Below are 23,518 nucleotides of genomic sequence, written 5' to 3'. Positions count from 1 at the left end.
GTTTGCTTGGGAAGATCATTCAGCAGGGTTGGGCATCCTGCTGGTGGGGCTGCTGAGACTGTTCAAAAGAGTCTGGTTGATATCTGCAGTATATGTTACAAGAGGGCAAAGGATGTTGATAGATTGAGCTTTATGTATGCAAACTGTTTCTCTAGCCATTTTTCTGGAAGATCTTATTAACAAGGTATATCAGAGATGTTTGAAAGCCTGGACCAGCAATACAAGATTAAAAATCATATAGCTTTTCTTTCCCACTACATCTGAACAAGGCTTCCTAAGGACAGCTGCTGATGTGCAACTGAGATGGATCCCCAGGGATCTTATACTGATGAGCAGATACCAGTTTCACCTGTTTCACTTCTTCTGTTTTGCCACAGTCCTCTGCCCTAAAGCAAACCTGAAGTGCACTCTACATTGCTCCAGTGTGGTGGTAAAATACAGCATGATAGAGGAGATGCTAATAGAAATTCATGCCGGCAAAGTGATTCTGTAGCAAAAATCCCTCACTGGCCAACTGCCCACACTATAAACCCATCTGAAGTTCTGTGATGATACAAATCACCTATGTCAGAGCAGAGACTTATGGCCACAGAGTTTCCACTTGGAGCATCTACAGCATTTTGCCTCCCTGTCAGTGTTAAAATAGACAATGCAGCAAGAGATAAACCAGTTTTGGGAACATAAAGCAGGAAGCTTACATTTTCATAGAGTTCATATGTGTATTCACACAAAGGGAAGAAATGAAACAGCAAGTTTCTGATTTTGATCTTTTTTAAAACATTATGTATAACAGAATGATATACATTCTAGTGAATGTATATCATTCACCAGAAATCTTTACAAACAGAAAAACACACATGGAGGTGATTCCCTCAGCTTATTACTACATATTTCTTGGTCAAAATCAGAGCTGCAATATTTATTAAGTACATGAGAAAGATTAGATAAAGAATTTCATCATTTGCACTGTGACACTCTTTCTATGTGTTTTTAATACATAAGTATGATGTTTTGATGATTTCACTGAGAGATTTGAGGCCTTCTTGATTTCAGAGGAACTTGTTTAGTTTTTAAATGTTGGGCCCAAGAAACATTCATGTGACTTGCAGAAATTCCTGAGTTTATAGGACAACTGGGTGTGTCTGAAGTTGAATGGTACTAAGACATATGTAAAGAGTTTAAGAAACATGGATTTGGATGCCAGCATTACAAAGGTAAAATAATTGAACAAATTAATAAATAATGAAAGTTTGCAATTCTCCTATTTTTTCTAAGGATACCAAGAAAAAACTTGTGGACTATAGAAGTGATATATTGCCAGCACAATGTAGTGGAAGTTTGATAGAGCCTAACTTCACTATTACAGTGCTGTGCCAGTGGTGGGAATTAAATAGGTTTGTAGTTGCCCTATATTTTAGCAGGGATGATCAAAAAAGAGACAGATATCCATATCCATTCACTGATTTAAACTACATATTTGGGAGACTGTTATAAGTAGGGATCAAAGTAATGATGGTAATAAACAAAAAAATAATCACTAGTATAACAGTGGAACAGAATCTGTGCAAATACCTCCCCCAGAATTTATTACCAGGTACATTTTATCTGGATTCTGTTGAAGCGGTGGCAAGAGAAAGGCAAAAGGATAAAAGCAAAGACAATCAATATTTCAGTATTTTCAAAAATAAATATCCCAAACCTGTTCCACTACATCATTAATAAAACAAAAATATCCTCTTTTCAAACTCTCTGAGAGAGTAGCAACACTTAAAATGTTTCCTAGCAAATTGCTTCACAAACTAGGGTGCTTCCCAAACTCAAGCTCTTTCATCATTTTAATTTGATAAAAAATTTGGTTGATATGATTTTTCTCACTGGTTCACATTGACGCATACCTTGAATTATTATGATTAAGAAATTTCCTTACCATAAGATACTATGTACTTGTTGCTTTTCTCTTATGCCAAGTAGATCAATAGTTATACTGAATAAAGCTTGTGTGAGGAGAGAATCAACCCTGATTTTCAAAATACTTAGAGCTTTAGATATGCTGGTTTCAGAAAATCTTCCTCTCTAACTCTTCACTTTCAGCCTGTAACACAGTCTCTCTGTTGGTGTCATGATAATTTTCTGAAGTAGACCCCCTGAGACATTGGGTCATGAGGCTTATTTCACTTCATATGATTTGTCTTAGATGCGAATACAGGTTGTTTCTTGGGAAGGGAAAGTGTGCTACATCTACTACTCTGGAGGAGCAATGAGCTATCACAACAGCTGAATCACTTCCCATTCTAGTGAAGCCCATCGAAGAGGCTCCTTTGTCCTGTCTCCACCTATTTAAGCAATCAGCAAATGTTGTGAGGAACCAGTTTTCTTAGATTATTTCTGTTTGGGAATAAAGTTATAAAGCATTTTTTCCTTATGCTATTTCCAATTGGAAATACCACAAGGAAGCATGTTTCTCATTATATTTCCTACTTGTTCAAGTGTATTCCCATGCCAAGGGAACAGCTGAATCAAAGGACAGGCAATGCCCCAGTTTTGATGCAAGCAAATGGCAAGTGAGAGTGAATTGCTTCCCTCAACATTTTATTATTTTTTAAAAACCTTTTTTCCCCAAATTGTTGCAAAGTTTGATTCAAAATGAAAACAGGTTCATGGTTTGGGAAGCCTCCATAAAACCTTACTCATCATTTCTGACAACAGCCCCGTAGCTAATTTATGTAAACAGGAACCCTGTTTACTTTCTGGTGTTATCTAATAGGATTCAGCAAAATGGAGTCTGGGCTCTGGTTGAGGCTGGTTTTATCTTGCTCTGTCCTCATGCATTTGCTGGAAGACTGAATATGATGCCACTATAGTTCACTTTTTTCTTTAGTCTTCACTCCATCAAAATCTTTTCCTTGTATTATCGATATGTTTTGGACAAAGTTATTTTATATTTGTCCCAGCTGAAAAACAGTCCTGACACATTTTGCCACAGGGCAGGGAAGAGAAAGGGAATATCTCTTCTATCCCTGGTATTACCTATGACTGGTAGAGCATGGGTTCCCTCCTCATACACAAGTCCTGCTCACCCTTCTGGGATTCCAACTGATCAGTATCATTATTTCTTTCTGTTGGTTGCTTGTTGCTTGGTTCTTTCTGCAGTGAACATCATCACTGCTTAATAGGCAGTCCTATGTATATTATTTATATTCCACCTAAATCTGAAAAAAAAAAATAATAAAAGGAATTACATGAGATGTAAGTAGTTCATTGGCCTCTGTTCAGTTGACCTTTTCTTTTTTTTTTTTTGGGGGGGGGGGTGGGAGTATTAACTTAGAGGACCTGACTTCACAACGACTGACAATGTGGTTCACATCACATTGTCAATACACCAACATGGGCATGCCTCCCCATTTCTCCTCAGTCATGTTCCAACACACAGTACAAGAGGACCATGTTGGTGTGAAAGGCCACTGGTCTCAGCCAGGCCTGAGGAAGCAGTAAACATCTCTGCAAGACAAGTTGTGCTTGTGCATATAAACAGCCTCTGTGCGTTCTTCTTGGCATTTATGCTTCTGCAGGGATATCACACTACATAGCAGGCAAAATGTCATCTTAACACATGGCCACAAATGTAGGAAGCTGACAAATCATGCCCTCTGCAAGCGTTTTGTTGTTGCTGTTGCTTGTTTGTTTGTTTTTCCCAGGGAGAGATTTCTAACAAAAAATGTCTAAATTGCTGTCCATTCCAAGCCTTTGTGTCTATAGTTAGAGGGAGGTATGCCTTTGACACTCCGGGTCATTTCTGGATTAACTTCAAAAATGAAAAAGAAAAAGGCTTCCACTGCCACAGAAGAGAAATTGAGTTCTGTTTAATCAGGGTTTCTTTGTGGGGCTGGATGTGGGGAAAGCAGCTCGGTTTGAGGGAAGGGGGAAGAAGGAGGCTAGAATGTTTTTGTGTGAGGATAATTAAATGATTTCTATGTCATAGGAATTTTATTTTATGTTTTTCATACTCATAATAATGTTTGGTGTTTTTAATTTTATTTTTTTTTCCAGATTTTCTTTCTTAAATTCCTACTGATGGAGAAAGTAAGGTTGTTAAACTAATAGAATAAAGGAGTCTTACCCATCTTTTATTGTAAGTATCAATACTGTGACTTCTTTTGCTCCCAGGATGGTTTATCTCGACAATATTTCAACATAGACTATTTTTTTTTCCTGCATCAAACATTGTGGTTTAAGAAAAAATAAACTGCTATACAAAATTGTGAATACTTTATAAAAGGGGAAACTGAGGCAGAAAGAGATTATATGTTGTGTACTGAGTTCAGATCAGTGACAAAATTGTAAATTCTTTTGGACTTAATCAGGGTTCAGTAGCTAATTTGTTACAGAGACACCAATAGGCACTGGGTTTCTCTGTATCCTGCTCTGAGTAATTTTTTAATTAAAGCAGAATGTGAAAATATTGAATGATAAAATGCCAGAAATAATTACGATTGCAATACCAATCTATGTTAATTTTATGACAAAGCTCTGTATACTTTATTATGTATTTTTATGGTTAAAAATAATGTGTATACCAATAATCCTTTTTATTACATTTTAGGATTCTGGTGTGGCAAAGCAAAACAAAACAAAACAACACAAAACAAAAAGAAAAGAAAAAAAAAGAAAAAAAACGTAACTTGTCACTTAGTAATTCATGTGGAAAGAGACCTAGTCTGCAAGAGGACATTGTCAGCTGAATGAAAGAGATTAAATTGATAAGAAAGAATAGAGGTCTGCTTCCTTCATTGTCTTGGAAAATACATTTGTTAGGCAGCTTTCCAACACAGAAAAGAGAATAAGACACTTCCTTGGACAGAAAGATTAGTAGTTGGAATAACAGTCTTTCATGATAAACAAACCACGTCTTCTTACCCTTTTAGGATTTGAGTTGTTCTCCAATTACACTTCCCTTTTATCAAGATGTGAACATGACTGCAACTGTAATTTAAAGAGGACCTAAACTTTAACACAAGGCTTTTCATTTAGGTGCTTTAATATTTGTTAGCCACACTCAGGTTTTGGTTGCAGATGCCTACTTCTTATTCAGTGGCAAATGTGCTTTCTTAGGCTATCTGATATTTCTCTGACAAATTATTTGTAACACTCTGCTCCATATAAAAAATACTATGTAAGCAGCTACTGCTGAGGACATGATATGCAATTATTTGGCTAATTGCTAAGATTTCTCTGACAATTTAAAGCAGATGAGTTCATTTCCCTGATCAAAGACTCCAAACATCATCTACTCAACGAACTTTCATATCTGTAAGGGATAGCAGTTTATGAAAAACCATTTTCCATATAGGCCTTAGCTTAAAAGAAACATTTGGTTAACAATAATTATATAGAGGGAGGGAGAACCACAATAAAACAAGCCATTGTTTCTTCAAAGAGTTGTTTAATGGAAAAGACCATTATCAGTAGAATAACTCTGATAATTTGACAGTGGGTCAATGTGAATTTGCAGCTGTTCCGAGTTCCCACAGACTTTTCTCCTGTTTAAAAGCTTGAACAAAAGCCAAATCTTTCTTTTGACTGTAACAGGCTTCAAATAAGGTCTAATATTCAAACAATACATTTTATATAATAATCCAGCTCAAGATAATTCCTGAATTACAAGTAACACAAATACCTGTATATACACACCATGACATAACTTGAAGTGTTCACCTCAGTCACATCTGCTAACTGCCCAAATCTGACCTTACTTCCAACAGAAATGATTCAATCATATCTCATATTGACTTCCCACCTCCTATGTAGTTGAACATTTTCATGGGGGCTTTCAAAGATCTGTCAATTACTTGTGAAATTGATGATAGAAATGCAGATGTGAAAATGTGCAAACACAACTGTAAATTGTTTCAAATGTCATTGAAAATTGGACTGTATGCATAAGTAAATCGGTTTGTAAAATACCTTCAGTGGAAGTACCTTAATGAGATTCATTTTAAAACAAGAAAGCTAATTCACCACAATTTTATGCTGGACAATCTTATGCTGAAGAACAGTATCAGTGTATTTCAAACTTTTAAAAGCAACTGAAGTCTCATAGGTTTCCTTGCAGTTACAGAAAATAGTAACACAGTTCTGCTTCTTAACAATTAGAACAGACAGAATGTTTTTTGCTATGGAGTAACAGCTTATACTAGTATCCTTCTTCCTCATTCCTCATGTCATTGTGGAACATAATTAATATTAAACATATTCCAAAGAATTCCTGTAGATGATGAGGTTCGTACTCCACACATCTTGTGTTTTTAGAATAAACCAAGACTAAGAGGTGGAATTCTAGTGTCTTTTGGAAGGCATTAGTTCCTCAAGGAAGCTGGATTTCTTGCACATCTGGCATAGTCAGGTCCCTTGGCCAGATGTCCTATTCAGACACAAGAAATTAAGGACATACTAGTTCTCATCTCTGCCCACTTCTCTCTGTAAAATTACAGCAGATTCAAAGGCTGTAAAACTGGAAAATTCTAGTTCCAACAAAAGATTTTGCCACTGATACTCTGACTACGTCCACAAAGACAGTTAGCTGCCTAACACAGACTTCAGTTTGATCTTAATAACATTTATGGTAAGTTTTGTATTAAAAATGCTATGGAAAAAAACTATGTCTTGTTCATTAAATTCTCTTTTTAAAGTACAGAAATTGTACTGTTTGGATGAAAAAAAGTGTCCTGTGAAAAAATTCAGTCACCTCTAGCAAAGAGTTTGTATTACCTGGTTCATTAATGCCTGAAAATGACAGATTAAAACACATCACTCCTATATGTCTCTATAAAATAAAATGAAAAATATGACAGTAGCATTCCATACATCCTGTAAAGCTGTCATGTTTCTCCCAAAGGCAGAAATACACGTTGCACTCATTATATGTGCCGTAAATACCTGGGATTTTTATTATTTTTATTTTTTTATTTTTATTTTTTTTTTTTGTTCAAAATCTTAATATTTAATTTAACATTTCACCAAAATATTGTGCTTACAGTACTAGAGATGGTATTGCATTCTGTAGGCATTGATATTACAAACATATGTGATTCTTTGAAAGAGTCCTGTTAGTTAAACTACTCTTATTGATGATATTGAAATGATTATAATCACTTGCTTGATGTGTGAGACAATATTAGCAGGGCTGCTGACCTTTTAAAGTCTGCCAGTAGGGACATCTGAAAGCTTTTCAGGGAAGAAAAAAAAAAAAAAAAAAAAAAAAAAAAAAGCTGCTTACTGCATTTCAGAAAGCTAACCAGCTAACCAGATGCAGAGAATTTGACCTCCTTCATTCCTGCCACTTGGCCTAAATTAAATCTCTATAGTGTCCTAAGGGTTATTTGTGTAGCATAAATCAGCACACAATTAAACCTTTTAGAGTTCATTTGGCTTAATAGTTGACAATCAAGTTTTAACAAGATGACCAAGGAGCAGTGTATATCTGTACATGGTACTACGCACCTAGCTAACCTCGTTTAATCAGTATTACTGAGACATATAAAAACTGGTCAACACCACCATTGGATTGGAGAACAGAGCTTTTCTAATTCCCAGAAAAGTGAATCGTGGGAGGACCCGCAAAAGCAAAAAACTTGAGATTTCAGAGCTTGATACAACTGTGGGAAAAACTACAAGGCATGCAATAGCAGTGGATTAGGTTTAGGGTTCAAGGCATCGTTTTTTGCTGGATTAGCAAAATCAGGTTGAAGCACCTCTGCCCTCATCTGTGCACTTCTCCCATCTTTCCAGTGGTGGGAGCTAGATGTCTTCTCCATGACAACACCAACTCACAGCCCACTACATGCACTTGCTTAAACTACCTTGTGTAGACTTCTCAGTTAGCCCTCTGGGAGAAAATGAATGTGTTTAAACATTTTTCTGCCACCCTCGTTACAGAGTAGTCTCCACCAGAACACTGGTGAGTGTAACACAAGATCTGTCAAATCCTTCAATACGAGGGAAAGCTTCAGGTGAGGGAGATTCTATCCCAGTGCAGAGGGAGTTTCTATCACAGTGCATTTTCTCACATGAGTAAACTACATGTCACTGTAGTATCAAACCTGTAGATCCAATAAAGTATAGGACTTCAATGTGCCCCTGTTTGTGCTGTGAGCTGCAGGACTGCTGTCCTGTGTGACATCAGGCCTGCAGTGTTTTCTGTGCCTGGCTGCCACAGAAAAACATGCTGATCAAAGCAATGTGGCCCCTAATATTGCCTGGACTCCCTGGGACTCCCTGTGTTCATTTGATCTAATTTAGATGTGTCCGTGAACCCTATCCTTAGAGTAACACACACATATAGTAAAAGGGATAGGATTTTAAATGCTGAGAGATGGTTACTAACTCTTCCAGTGAGAGTGTACATGGTGCTACAGAAGCCATTTGGCCCAGAGTGTATCTGGTATAACCTGGTGAGAAAGCATACAGACAATTTTTGCATGCTATTATTCACCTGACTGTTAAACCCAAAACACAGATGCTTTTTTATTTCCACCATATCTGGCAAATCTTGTCTTTTAAGCCTATGTGGAGAAAGCAGAAGAACATGCAAAGCAAGTGATTTAAAGTCTGAACCATGACAGTGTAGACTTGTAGCATCTCTTTCTAGTCAATTCTTGAGTAAATGGAGACACATTGAAGTTAAGGGTTAAACTGATTTCAGAAGGCACTGTTGGAACACAAGATTCTGAATATTGAACAACAGGTAGCTCAGGCTGCATAATCAAAAATGGAGGCAATCTGACTTAGGAACTGCTTTGTGAAATGTTGCACTCAACTTCTATATGTTTCAATATTCTTTTTTAATGCACAGAATAATACTTACCTCACATGGAGTAAATTACGTGCTTGCCAGCACACAATACATCAGTGGCAAAGACGAGGATAGAACCCTGGACTGCAACCTTGTCCTTTAAACACTAGCTGCACTCCCTTTCCTTTCTAAGTTCAAGCTCTGGCTTTATCCCTTTTTATTTTGGGTTTTATTGTATTTTTTTATCCACCATTAAAGAGCAGATTATTTCAAGAGTACCTTTTATTTAAACTAAATTGACTTTTAAAAAGAACTTAAACTTCCTCAATATATTTTGTTTCCTTTTGCTTCTGTCTCTCACATTTGTCTTGAAGTGCTTTTAGACACAGCCAGACCTGAAAGAGGAAGATACCTCTCTTGGCTTCCAGAAAGGCATTTGTTTACCACTGTACCAAGACAGCTTCTGGACAGCAGACAATTCAATCTCAAATTCAGCTATGGATGGAGTTAGTGTGTGTCTATCTGATTGAACCTTGTAGACCTACCATGGCATAGTTTGTTAATGAGGATAAAGGAATGGACTCTATATTAAATTCTATTGCCACCTCCATTATTAACTTGACAGGCAACCCTGGACAACCCACTTCCATACTCTGGTTAGTTTTTCTGTATGTTGTCTCTCTTGCTTATTAAATCTATAATTCCACAGAATTGTATGCCCACATTTAGATTACTCATTACAGCCATTCAATTTTTAAAAGTGTAAGATCTGAGCAAGCATCTTTGTAAGGCATGGAACAGATCTTTGTAAGTGTTTATATGATGTGTAGCACAGTAGGAGCCTAATCTTGTCAGGAGAATTTACATATTTACATCATAATGATGCTAGACAATTATCAACAGGCATAAACGGTTATAAACGGAACAGAATTTTTTACTGATTTTCTGTTATCTTATACATGAAGTAGATTATTTTTTCCTGTGGTAAGGCACATCATCGTAAGAAGTTTGCAAATGTTGCTTTAATCTATTTTTGCAAAGCTGAAAATGACTGTATAAGGGTCAAGGTCCTGAATATCCTGGCTTGGTTTTTAAAAATTTTAGCATTCCCAATGAATACTTTCAGCTCCCATTTTTTACTCTGGAGAAGTAATTTCTCCTGCCGGTACACCAACATTTAGACCACCTCCTTTGGAGAGTTATATTAATATTATGAATGAAGAAGTTAAGCAAATATGTTCTGTCATGATCAAAAGTGTATGTATTTACTGCATACTGTGCCAAATAAAATCCCCTGCCAGTATAAATTCTCTGCCACCATAAATCCTGTCTGTCATCAAGAATTTTTTCAAGGCCTGATTCTCAGAAAAAGCAAGTACACAGTTCCTTATGGCAGCAAAGTTCTACAAAAATAACTTGGGCTCTGTTGTCTTCTTTGCCGAACTACCACCTTCATTTGGGAAAGGATTTGAGATGACAAGTGGTCATGCAGGATAGCCTGTCCCACAAGCAGCCATTGCTCTTCTTGCCTATCCCGTTTGTCTACATCAATATGAGCTGTACAGGCTGTTCTCCAGGATTTCCCCACCTTTGCATCTTAGCTCTGTCCCTGCTGTATCATGTTCAAATGCACAGCCCCAGCCCAGTCTGAGTCCTGGCCAGCTTAATGACAAACTTCACAATTAAGCTTACCTTACTGAGAAGTTCTGAGATTAGTATTTGAGGCTAATAGAGTTTTTTGTTGTTGTTGTTGTTTTGCTTTTTTTTTTTTTTTTTTTTTTTTTGACACAGAACTTATATATCAAAATTATACTGCTTCCTTAACAAATAAAAAAGTCTGTATGAAAGCTTTCTAAGGAGAAAGTCAATAAAGGGAAAAATAATAAAAAGATATATTTAAAATACTCATGTTTAAGAAAGAACAGTTGAATCACATAAAGTTACCTCCTATTGTATATATATTAGCATTGTTGTAAATCTCAATATACAAGAAAAACACTGAAATTCCAGACGTATTATTATTTTTTTCCAGCATTAGTATTTTGGAAGTTACCTCACTTACACTTCCTCACACTTATACAGTTCTGACTGATGCTAATAAAAGTCGCATCTACATGTGCAGATTAGAACTCAGTTATCTAAAGAGTTCAATTTGAACATGAAATACAGGCAGAGCAAATATGGGATACATTAGGGATTTTGAGACTTTGTTAAAAGTAAGGAAATGGTATTGGGATTTTGTTAAATGATAGGCAAGGAAATCTTCTAGCTATCACAAAGTGATGTCAGAATGATATTGCTGTGAACTGGGAGCACAGTAGGATTTTCTTACAGGTTGTCAGAGGAGGCCGGGGGAAGGGCTTCTCCCTGTGGTATACATTCATTTATTGACTACAGTCACAGCTATTTGCTTCAGCCAGCATGATCTGAAATGCATGTATAAAAGCATATAGGTATTGGAATTTTCAACCCAAATCAGAATCCTAATTAACTGTAAATCGTAAAGCCAGTAGCCTGAGGTACATTAAAATGAGAACTTTGTACATGAAAGGCTGCACATGCCCCAAAATCTCAGTATTTCCTACTTATAAACCACCAAATTCACTGCATCAGCTTCCATGACTGTAATTTTGCTCCTGAGGGATATACAAGTAGAGTTAGCTGAAAACAAATATGAGTTTGCAACTCATAGAACAAGTCATTTTATGGGCACATTAAAAACCACTGACATAAGAAAAGACAACATAAAATATTTGTACTTAAGGTAAGAATATGACATTAAAGCCAGGAGTGAACTCAGTCCATTGTACTTCACCAAATGCCTCTTTAATCTATAAATGTGTGTGATTAGAAAGACATTAATTTCAAGGGGAATACCACATCAGTAAAACATCACTGAAACACCTGGCACAATCAAATTTCATGCTGCAACGAACTCAAATGGGAAGAGTGGAAGTTACAAACCAGGCTGGGGCTGAACAGAACTGACACAGAGGACACTATTCTCTCAGACACATAAAAGGATTTTAGTTATACATGTACATATCCAGTTCTGCTCAGGGCAATGGGATTTTTGCTGCCTTTAATAGTAGCAGGATCAAGCTGCAAAGGGAGATTTGGTCCTTCTGTGTTTAGGCAGCCAACAACAAAACAGAAACTGCAGAGCACTTAAGTGCAGGGAACCTCTGCACCATAGCACATTTACCAGTCCATGGTGCAAAGTTACCTTCTAATCTTGACTCTAATAAGGGCTATAACCTTCTCCTTATCACCTGATGAGTAACTCTATGTCTTCTCAGGTCAGAATTTGAATAGGAGCTGTGGTGTTTCCTCAGCTATGGGATGACAGTGCTCTATAAACTGAATCTTGGCTGCCTAATGTACGTACTTCATAAGGGACATAACTGCTCAGGATCAGTAATCTGTATCTCTACATTGTAATTTATATTGAATGTGGAGCTATCTCAAAATAATTTTGACTATAGGCTAACATACCTATAAAATGCCAATCCTCCTTTTTGGCTTGGTGTAATGGCAGGGGATCTGCTGCTTTCTCTGTTTTCATCAGGAAAGAGACAGTTTAACAGAGAAGTCTATTATGGAAATTGCTAAACATACACAATCAGAACAAAACAGAACTCCTACACTATGAATTAAACAGGTGATAGGAAGAATCTCAGCAATAGTCTAATGCTACAACTCTGGTCTCTGTTAATTCCCCCAATAAAAGAATGTTTGTGCAAGAAATAATGGTTGAAAGAGGATAGTAGAGGGGCAGTGAAAAGGAAAACTAAACCATGCCAAGGGAGACGTGAACATTTTACACAGGGAGTACCCTATGGCCAGGTACAGTATAGATACTGACAAAGGCAGTACTAATACTAATATAAAGCCATACTGAATGTTCCATTTACAAAATATCATAGAGACTGTTGAAGTGGCAAAACTTCACACAATTTATAGTGACTGCTCAGCTGGAGTTACATTTTAAAGCTGTTTCCCAGTCTCAGAATATCTTGCTGTCACCAGTGGAAGGGGAACAAATACTACCTATGTATTCAGTAACTGCAAGTGTTTATCTGAACCTGTCAGCTACATCAGAAATCAAGTTGCTAAATGCTGCGTTCAAGAATTTTCTGTAGATTTGTGACATTCCTTGGAAGGTTTTAGATCCATAAAGTAATGAATAAATTATAAGAAGACATAATTATGTTATTTTCATCTCTGACAGATATAATTTTACTGCATAAGCACAGAAGAAGAAAGCTGCAGTTACTCTTAGACCGACACTACAAGACTCCTAAGGAAAAAAAAAAAAAAAAAAAAGTCTTTTGGTGAAAAATGACATATTTAGTAAATATTGTCCAGGGTAATTGTTCATGTGGGACCCCAACAGAAACATGTTTCAGATAATGTAACTACTGTGCATTCAGAGTGTATGAACACTGTATAATCAGAGTAGATGCTAATCTGCAGAGTTTGTTACAAAGCCCCTCATGAACACTCAAATGTAATCTTAATATCATACTGAAGACAAAAAAAAAAAAAAAAAAAAAAAGTACAGCACTCAAATTGGATTCCAGAGATAAGACTAGTTACTGAGGGTACAATTTATGTCAACCAGATCCATCTGTTTAAAATTCACATGCCTAATTTAGTCTCTTTTTGCAGCACACCAAGGGAATGTACCGCCATAGGTACCTCCAGAGAGGGATCATAGAATCATAGAACATCCCAAGTTGGAAGGGACCCATAGGCATCATCAAGTCCAACTCCTGGCACCGCACAGTCTACCCAAAAGTTTAGACCATGTGACTAAGTGCACAGTCCAGTCGTTTAACTTCAGACAGGCTTGGTGCAGTGACTACTTCACTGGGGAGCCTGTTCCAGTGAATGGACCAATTCCATTCACTTTGTCAACTCTTTTAGGACAGGATGAACACCCAGCAACCAGTAAGAAAAGACAGAGGATTAGATTAGAAACTTAATTTTGGGACAGCAAAGACAGGGACTGTTTATTGGATCAAATTCTGGTGTCCCATCCACACACTGAACTTAGTTCTGAAGGTCTGGATAATGGTGCCAGCACCCTCATGCCAGCTGCCATGGAACTGAAGACACCTCTGATCCACAAGAGCAACCGTACTCCATGTCCATAAATTTTTCAAACATTTCTAGGGAATCAGATTCTCCCAGATCTGTTGGAAATCACTAGGAGATGGGTCCACTTTGAATGTTCCAGTCTGAGGCCTCAAGTCATCACTGTATGTTGAATTATTCAGCAAATCACTGTAGCATATATGTAAATCTTCAAGCTTAAATCCCATTAACATCAAAGGGATGTAAGCATGCACTTAAATGTTTTGCTGAACTAGTACCCTTGGCCTCACTCCAGCAAAACATGTAAGCATATGCTTAACTTTAAGAATGTTTAACCCTGTTAGCTTCTATAGGGTTGATTTTCTACAGTTTCCTGAAGTAAAACACAGATTTCAATGCTTTGCCAAGTCACTATTTTAATGAAGATGCAATGCCCCTATCTCATCAGCATTACAAGCTTCAGTTAAATTGGTCATACTAAGGCACAAAGACTAGAGCTGCATATACTACAAGGAGAAAAAATCCATTAGGAATGGATTTTGGCCTAGCCAAATGGTAAACACTGAAAACTAAATATTTAAAAAATGGATTCTAAAATAATGTAAGCCAAATTAAAGCCTCAGTTCATCCAGGACTCAACCACTTGATTTGCTTTAAATACAACACTGTTTATGCTTATATTTAGGTATGTGCTTAACTAGCATGATGAACTAGGCCATCAGCGTACACTTTCTCTTTTATATGTTAGATAAAGTAAAATCCTTAAGCTTTCATAAATCACGTTGCTTTGCCTAAGATATCATACAAGCTACTCTGCTCTGATTCTTATATGTGCACAATAAATCCAGACATAAAAATCAATAGAAACATTTAAACCTGTAAGGCTGTAGAAGTGCCCCTTGGAAAAAGTCAAATGTTAAAAAATGAATCTCACATAACAGTGATACTGTTATAACAGGCAAGGAATTGCTGATGTTCATATGTATTCAGATCCTTTTCACAGGAGTTAAAAAACCTTTAGTAAAATAATTTGTGTACAATCTTTTTAATGTCCTATAATCCTATAATTTTTCAGGTTAGTATATTGCTATGAAAATTACCTTTTATATGTTTGTCTGCATTATGCCACAAGAGCAACTTCCTATTTGGTTATAGATTTTTAATTTTATATTAGTAGTTGGTTTCACTTAAAAAATTAGGTAAATATAACATTCGGTATAAAGATTAATGATGTATTTTTTTTCCAAACAGTCAAAAGACTATGTTTTGTTTATGCAAGATGGCACCCTATATGCTAAATATATCATAAATTTATGTTACCGTAACGATGTATCATTCCTCAGCTATTAATCTAAACTGCAGAGTACATGTATATTTAATAATCCTCAGAAAGTCTGCAAGACTTATTTACATGTTCTATATATACTGCAATTTTGAAGACCTTTTAGTATTGACCACGAATTCTATATCATTGAATGCTTTAGTATAAGGAAAAAAGGTTAAACAGTATAAGATTAGTCAAATCTGTAATTCAAATGACAGTAAGGATGTTTTACCCTTAAACTGGGATTCTAAACGAATGCCATTTTTCAACTTTGAGAATACAGTGCTCTCAAGACATGGTGTTTAAAATATTTGAGGAGCTGAATATCATATGCAGGATGTATAATGGCATTTCTTACAGTAATCTTAAGAGCAAACCTTAAGAATAAGGAAAAGATACAGCAAAATTAACAAATTGATCATAATAGTGGTCCCTTATAAATAAATATGGCATTTATCTGAAAAATAAGCCAATAGAAACTTACAGTATGTAGTGTTCAGTTATTGTTTTCACTTGTAACATATGCTTAGAAACTGATAAATATTTATCTTTCATTCTTTACAAAAATTCATATAACAGAAGAAAAACAGCAAGTGCCTTGATTATATGTGTTTTGTTTTTTTTTCAATCCTTATGGCATGCCAGGGCAGGTGGGGGTGGAGGTGGAGGTGGGGATGAGAGAAAACATTTGTAAAAAATGTTGTTTATGAACAGGAAACTGCCTGCAAAAACTAGGGGAAAATATGAAAATGAATTTATAAAAAGGTCTGAAAGAACAAAGCAGAGACATTATAATATCATCATTTAGAATCTATGAACTGAAATGTATTTTTAAAGACAAAGTTAATGCCTCCCTTTGAAATCCTCATGTTAAAATCAAAAACACAACTTTAATAGAAGACAGACATAGGTACGGTATGAAGAATTACAGCTTAGAAAATTAATAAAAATAGTATCTAAAACAGTATTAGTAAGATATGAAGCTCATTCATTAATGGTCTCTGTGATAATATATCACTGAAAATGTTGCATGAAGGACAGTCTTTGATAGGATTATGTACAGTATAATAGCAAGATATTGAAATTAAAATTCACTGAGAAGATACATCTTGTGAACTGAAGGGTAAGAAGATAATAATGGTAACATTAATAATAATAAATAACAAGTATAAAATGATTCACATAAATAGAATTTCCATCAGCAACCATTATTGTAATTATGGGAGTGATAAAGTAATAATCTACAGTAAATAGCTAATCTTTATTGATTCACTATTTAATTTCTTTTTTTTTTTTTTTTTAAAGGGCTTTAGAATTGCTGTCAATAACAATAATGTGTACATAGGGAAAACAAATTATGTAGAAAACAAATGACAAAAATAGTATTGTGCAATTTGTTTCTAAAGAACCTTTTGAAGGTATTTATGTTGTTTGGAGCGGGAAAGAAAAAAAAAGTTCTTAAAAGAATTTCCCCAGTAATTTAATGAATGCTGTGGGATTATTTTTTTTTCAAAACATGGTTAAAGGGGTTCCAGAGGCATATTGGGAAAATTTAGAAAGTTCCGTACCCGGCTTTTTAATCGCAGCCCTCTCTAAGGTAAGAACAGCTCTCCATCAATGGCAGCTATGAAGAAAAAACAGACCATAAGCTGTCTGACCTTACAGCAGCCCTAGAGGCAATTTCACAGCCAACAGCAAAGTTAGCACTAGAGGCAGCCAAAAGGCCAAGGAAGAGGCCAAGAAAAAGAAATTCTAAGGAACTAAGGAAATATATTCTAGAATTTAGCATATGGCTACCAAACAAGCCTCAAGCCTAGCAGCAAACACTAGCTCAAATGCTAAGGCAAACAAAGAAATGACATTGGACTGGTGGTCATATAGTACAAAATAAAGTACAGTCTAATTTCAATTCCTTCTGAATTCATAGAAGAATATGGAATAGCTTATGTAGCTTATGGTATTCCTAAAAAAAAAAAAAAAAAAAAAAAAAAAAAAAGCCCAACAATGTAGTCCCAAGAGAAAGACTAAATTTTAGTTCATCAAGATTTTCTATATTTTTTAATTTATTCATGATCCTAGCAGTATCTTTTGATAATTAATAATGTAGATGGCCTTTGATCATCCACATATGAGTATTTTTATATTCTGTTTTGCTTCCAAATTAAGAAGGATGTTGGAGAATGTTAAACTCCATTCTACACTATGATTTTACTTTTGCTTGATATGCTTTTGTCTAATGTAGTTTTGTAGGCTACTGTTTCCCCAAAGTAATTTTATATAGATAAGTAGTCCAACTGTATAACAGGGCACTTCTCATCTAAGCAAAATCACAGGCTGCCTTGAACTAGGTATATCACAATACCAGACAAGGTTGTTTCTACTCTGAAACACGGAATGTATTTTGATTTTGAAAACACTTCTCATGACCATATAGAAAGGAAGTAGCCACTGGGAAAATAAATAAATAAATAAATAAAAATGTCAGGTTCACTATGCGAAAATAACTTAAACCCGGCATGGGTCTATCTTCTTCTGACAGTTTAAATTCATGTCCTTCTCATAATGGCACATGGCCATACTGGCATAAAGAACAGAGCAAATGATGACTGCTGCACTCCAGATGTTCAATGTCCAAATGAGCTATGTTGTGCCTTCAATGTGGTGGACTCAAAAATGGGAGGCCTGGCTCAAAATCTGGCCTTCATAAGTTTGCATTATTGTCAGTAAGACAGGAAACATATAAAGGAAGGTTCCTACTTAAGTGAGAGAAACTGGCAATAATTTGAAATGTTTGATATACTCAGAAGTGCAGCAAAAGGACACCTCACCTTGAGGGCAGATGTCAATGCTATGATATACATGTGGTAAAAAGCTAAATGTTTTTATTGGCATGAAAAAAAAACAATCAGAAATATGTGTATATGTATATATATATATAGAGAGAGAGAGACAGAGGGGTTGGTATTTCTCCCCACATCCACTCCCAGGAGGAGCCAGATGACACATGGTACAGAGTCCTGAGAGAAGGCAGACAGGATTCTGTGAGCAGGGTGAAAAGACCTGGGTTACACAGCATAGGAGGAAGGTGAATAAATGGGAGAAAAGTAGTGCATACAGACATACATGTATATGTGTGTAAAAGGTTGCCACACAAGGAAAAATCAGCAAGTCCATTTATAATAGTAGTAAGTGGAGAACTCTGTGTGATTAGCAAGTCATGTAAAATCAATAAAGAAAATGCCTATTTTCCAAAAATAACCCATGGGATTTAGTGTCATGAGGTATTTTTAGAAATGGGCATGATTCAGATGACTCCACAATAACATTATAACAGATAGAATGCTGAAAAAAAAAAAAATGTGTTACTAACTACTACAAGTGCAAAAAACAATTGCTGTTGAGACCAAAACTTTCCTATGGGGAGTTATTTCATAATTGCCCATCAGGAGCTTCTTGAACCTCTTGCTGAAGCATATGCTATTAGCCTGCCCTGGAAATAGGATAGCAAAAAAACCTTGACCATATTCCTTAGCTATTAATAGTTGCTTTGATTTCCCACAGACTTAAAAGATGATAGAGTAATTTGACTTCAGCTCCCATTAGTCAGGTTCTTCTTTTAATTTTTATTATAATTTTTTTTTATCCGCTTCAGTGGACATTTTCCTCAAGTAAGGAGTTTGGGACTATGACCTTTGTAAATACCTCTGCCATGTGACAGTGGATTGTTCTGATAATTATTCATTATTCAAGACTATAAGAATAATTACTGCTTTCAAATACCCTGCAAATCATAAATGCCTATCTCCTGGCTATCCTTAGGCAGGCTTCTGGAACACTATTTCAAATGGAAAATTTTGACAAATTTGTTTTCTCCTGCACTGAATTCATTTATCTTAAATAGTACAAGGGTGGTCACTCTCTACTTGAGCGGATCTTACCTTCTTTTCAGGTAGGGCACTTAATTATGAAGTGGGTGGGAGTCCAAGGACTGGGAGTCAGTTGCATCCAAGAGCTAATGGATGGAAAAAAAATTAAGTGTGAATAAGTATGCAAGATTATACACACTGTAAATGGGGCATGCAATTTTAAAATAAAGCCCTAAAATTCTGCTGTTCAGACTATTGTTAATTAGATCATTTAAATCTATTAAAAATAACTACTGAATTCAATCTGTTCCCTTTTCTATGCTTTATTTCTGTTGATGATTTCTTGTAAAAGTAAAATGATCTCACAGTTATATGATTGCTCTACCCTTTAGTCTAGATGCATTGTATAAAATATAATGCAGTACAGATGTCAACCTAAGAACTAAATAGCGTATATTTCTAAAGAACCATGAAAAAATATTAACACTATAGAAACAATGGTTCAGTAATTACTTTTTTGCTGTAGATTGAGGTTAGGCATTTATCCTTATAGATCCCTAATACACTTAAAGTCAGCACTGCCCCTGTGGTCCTTTTACCTTTGTTGATAAATGTATTGTACAGGATACCTTGTATGACCATTACAGTATTTGAGGTCATGCTAGGCTGTTAGCACAAATGGTGTGAACAATAGTTTATATGCCACTTAACTCCTTGGGAGAAACAGTTAACCTTGCCAGAGAGGACAGATCAGTCATGTATAGTTATTAAAGTCTAGAAGGTTTTGTTATGCTCTGAAATACTTTCATAGAACTACCATAATCTGGTACTAGCTTTACCAACCAGGAAAGAAAAAAAAAGTCAACAATTATCCTTGCTATCTTTGAAAAGAATATTTAAAATTTCATAAAAAGATTTTCACAGACTTTATACAACACACACAAACAATTTTCAATATATTTCAATATTTCATCAATAGTCTTCCTCAACAAAACCAAACAGTTAAAAATACTGAGCTGTTGCTTGAAAGGAGACACAATTTACCAAAAATTGTTGTGATTTTGAAGGCCTTGAAATAGTCAACAACAACAACAAAAAAATGGACCTCAATTATAATTTTCAAAACCATGCCAGAATTTCATAAATAACACAGGTGGCCTTAATAATTGAATTCTATTTAATTTGCAATTAACCATTAAAAACAAAACAAACAAGCAAACAAAAAAAAAAAAACAAAAACAAAAACAAAAACAAAAAAACACCTTCCAAGAAACTTTCTTTTTGCAGAATTTCTCATGAACAGAAAGGACAGAGTGAACAAATAATAAATTCTTGTAGAAAATTATGATAAACTTACCAGGTATTCTATATACAGACCAAATCTGGTAATGACATTGATGTATTAACAGACAAGCCCATTTTCTCATCATAAAGTTGCCACTTTGCTGTTTATTCTGATGAACTGACTGTGTGATTCAACCACCTTTGGCTCTTTCAGAAAACACAAAACTCAAGGCAGCTCCAGTTCAAGTAGTCTCAGCACAGTAGTTCCTGACAGCCCCTTATAATGCGTGTTCCTGAACTCATCAAAATGTCATTAACCACCACTGAATCTTTACATTTTTGGGGTTAACTCAGAATGTTGGTACAGACATCTTAGTTTGGCTTGCATTTTCTGTTCAGTGCACTCCAGTTAATCACTTCTCCTGAAGTTCCGGTTTAGCATGCCCATATGCAAATGAACAGGTACTACTTAGGTAAAAGGGACCCCAGACAGGTTTTAAAGTTACCAGAAAGGTTACAGAGAACAGATCACCTCCCTTTAGCAATCAATCTGCTGCATGATACAACACAAAATCCATGCTGCGCTTCTTTGCTTTCTTCCCAGCAGAATCCCCAAATGGAACTGTCTCTGACTCTGCCTGGATAGTTGATACCTAACTCTACAATTGGGGTGGCAGCAACAGCCTCAGGGGAGCTCCTTCCATTAGGCTGCTGAAGTCTTGTGGAAGCCTGGAGCCCTTAGCAGCATTCTCCACATTCCATCAACAAACTCTACCATGTTCTGGGGTAGGTGGGAACAAACATATTCCAGAATGGGCATTCTGGGCAGAGGAAAAGTACTTCCATGTGTGGACTTAAATACATTTACAGATAGATTTAGCTGTCTGTGTATACACTTTCCTACCAAGAACTATTACTTATGTCTTTAAAAGAAGGACGTGGAGAACAGTGAGAAGAGGAAGAAATTAGTTTGCTACCACTGCCTTTTAAATCTCCTAACTAGCAAAATTAAACCATGTCTCTTTATTTATTTATTGCACTTGTAAAAAGATTAATGGGGATGTGATTCCTTCAGGCTTTTACATATAACCCCATCACACAAAGAACAAAATTATACAGTGCAGCAAACGAACTAAATTAGCTACATTTATTTAAATAACTGCTATGGAGGAAACAATAAATCAACAAGAATCCTCACAAAAATGTGTTTACAAAGTGTCTTGTAATTTGTTTTAGCAAGGACACAGACTTCTAGCTCTTAGCTAAGCTTGCTTCTAACAGTCTATTATCATATCAACTGTTAATGAGTGTTTGCTATAGAAAAGCATTTCTAGCAACAAAGACTATGTGTAACTTCTGCCTTACTGTTCTTTAAGACAGGGCTGGCAACATGAAATAGATTTTCCTAACAAACATTTTGTCAAAGGCTTCTAATAACTTGGGAGACGATCAAAATTAACTGACAGGGCTTTGTTAAATCAGAAAAAGAGGTTATTTGAATGGTCATAATCATGCAATTATCTCATCTTCACTGTATTTCAAAAGGCTGTATCTATATCTAGTCCTATATCAGGAGTGAGTAGGGGGAGCTCTAATGCTGAACCTGTGATGTATTCATAAATCAGTACTTTCAGAGCCTGTCATGGGCTCCATAATGAGGGTCATTATTCAGGCAGAGTGTCAAAACTACTATCAAAGGACCTTCTCAGAATCACAATCATTCTGTTTCTTGTTAAATAAGCAATGTAGTACACAAAAATGGCAAACAAGAAGCAGGTCAATTTGATACAGTATGAGGGCACAGAGACCTCTAGAGTAATTTACCCTCTGGGAATTCTGATGGCTTGTGAGATAAATTATATACACCCTCAGAAAAGATTAATGGTAATAAAATCCCAGGAATATTTTCAGAAAAAAATGTCCATATGTGCATATGGCAACTTCAGTAACAAAGACATTTTCTAAAGCGGAACACTTAAAGAAAATTATTATTAGAACTGCAAGTAGCTCTCTGGAAAGCTCCTATATCTTATTACAAAGTTGGCAGCATTCAGTGGCAATACTTTATTTCAATTTGCTGAAAGAGTTTATTAAACAAACAAACAAAAACAAAACAAAACAAAGCAAAAAAAAAAAAACACTATAGCTATAAAGGCGATAAAGGGGAAAAAAGGAAAGAAACTGTAAAAATTGATTTACTGAGGCAGGCTGTTATTGACTTCATTTTATTATAAGCAATAGTAGATACAAGGATACAAGTGGAATTATTAACAGAACGTCATCTGGACATTTGACCTCAATGGCAAAAAAAGGCAAAAAAATTCTAAGTGATTGAAGGATATATTCCAATCACATAGCATAGGTGTCTAAATTAGGCACTGGCATTACTTCCTCCTTTTAATTTAGAACAAGAATGTAATAGCCCTACATGTGAAGTAGTCTGAATTGCTCATTCTCTCTTGAACTAAAACATTACATTAGTAACGGGTAAATTAAGCAGCAGTGAAAGCAGTCTAAATTCTGGCTCAAAATGACTTCATACTTACTACAGTGGCCAATCATTTAGGGATTAATAATCAACCTCTTCTGACACCAGTGATGTTCAGTGACTTGTAAGATTAGGCTTAAGTAAAAGTTCTCTATTTTTCCTTGTTGATATGTACACTGAGTATATGTGTGATATCAATTTATAATATACATATATAAACAAAGATATGTGGGTATGTATTACATATATATTATATATTGTAATTCCATGGTTATGTTCATACACAACATAACTCTGAAACAGCAAAATAAAATATGCTAAATCAGAAACTTTACTGCAGTTCCCAGAAGAAGCAATGCTTCTTACTAACTAGTCCCAGCCTTCTCTAAAGTCTTTGCATAAGAAATACTAAAATAGAGTGACTTAATAGAACTTAGAATGGTCTATGACCCTATGCAGATGTAGTTTTCAGAGACAGATGTCAAGAGTTACATTTGCAAAACCAAATACAGATACTATTTGCATACTAATGGTCACACACACTTTATCCTGTGCTCACACAGCTCACACTGTTGACTTTGGTAAGACTCTTCTGCAAGTGGGAGGTTCCTGAAGAAATGTCACAACCACAACTAACACAAATTACAGTCTGAGGCTTTCAAGTGAGT

This window comes from Aythya marila (assembly GCF_965140915.1).
Source record: "Aythya marila genome assembly, chromosome: 1".
Taxonomy (NCBI): domain Eukaryota; kingdom Metazoa; phylum Chordata; class Aves; order Anseriformes; family Anatidae; genus Aythya; species Aythya marila.
Note: the sequence above shows the minus strand (reverse complement) of the source record.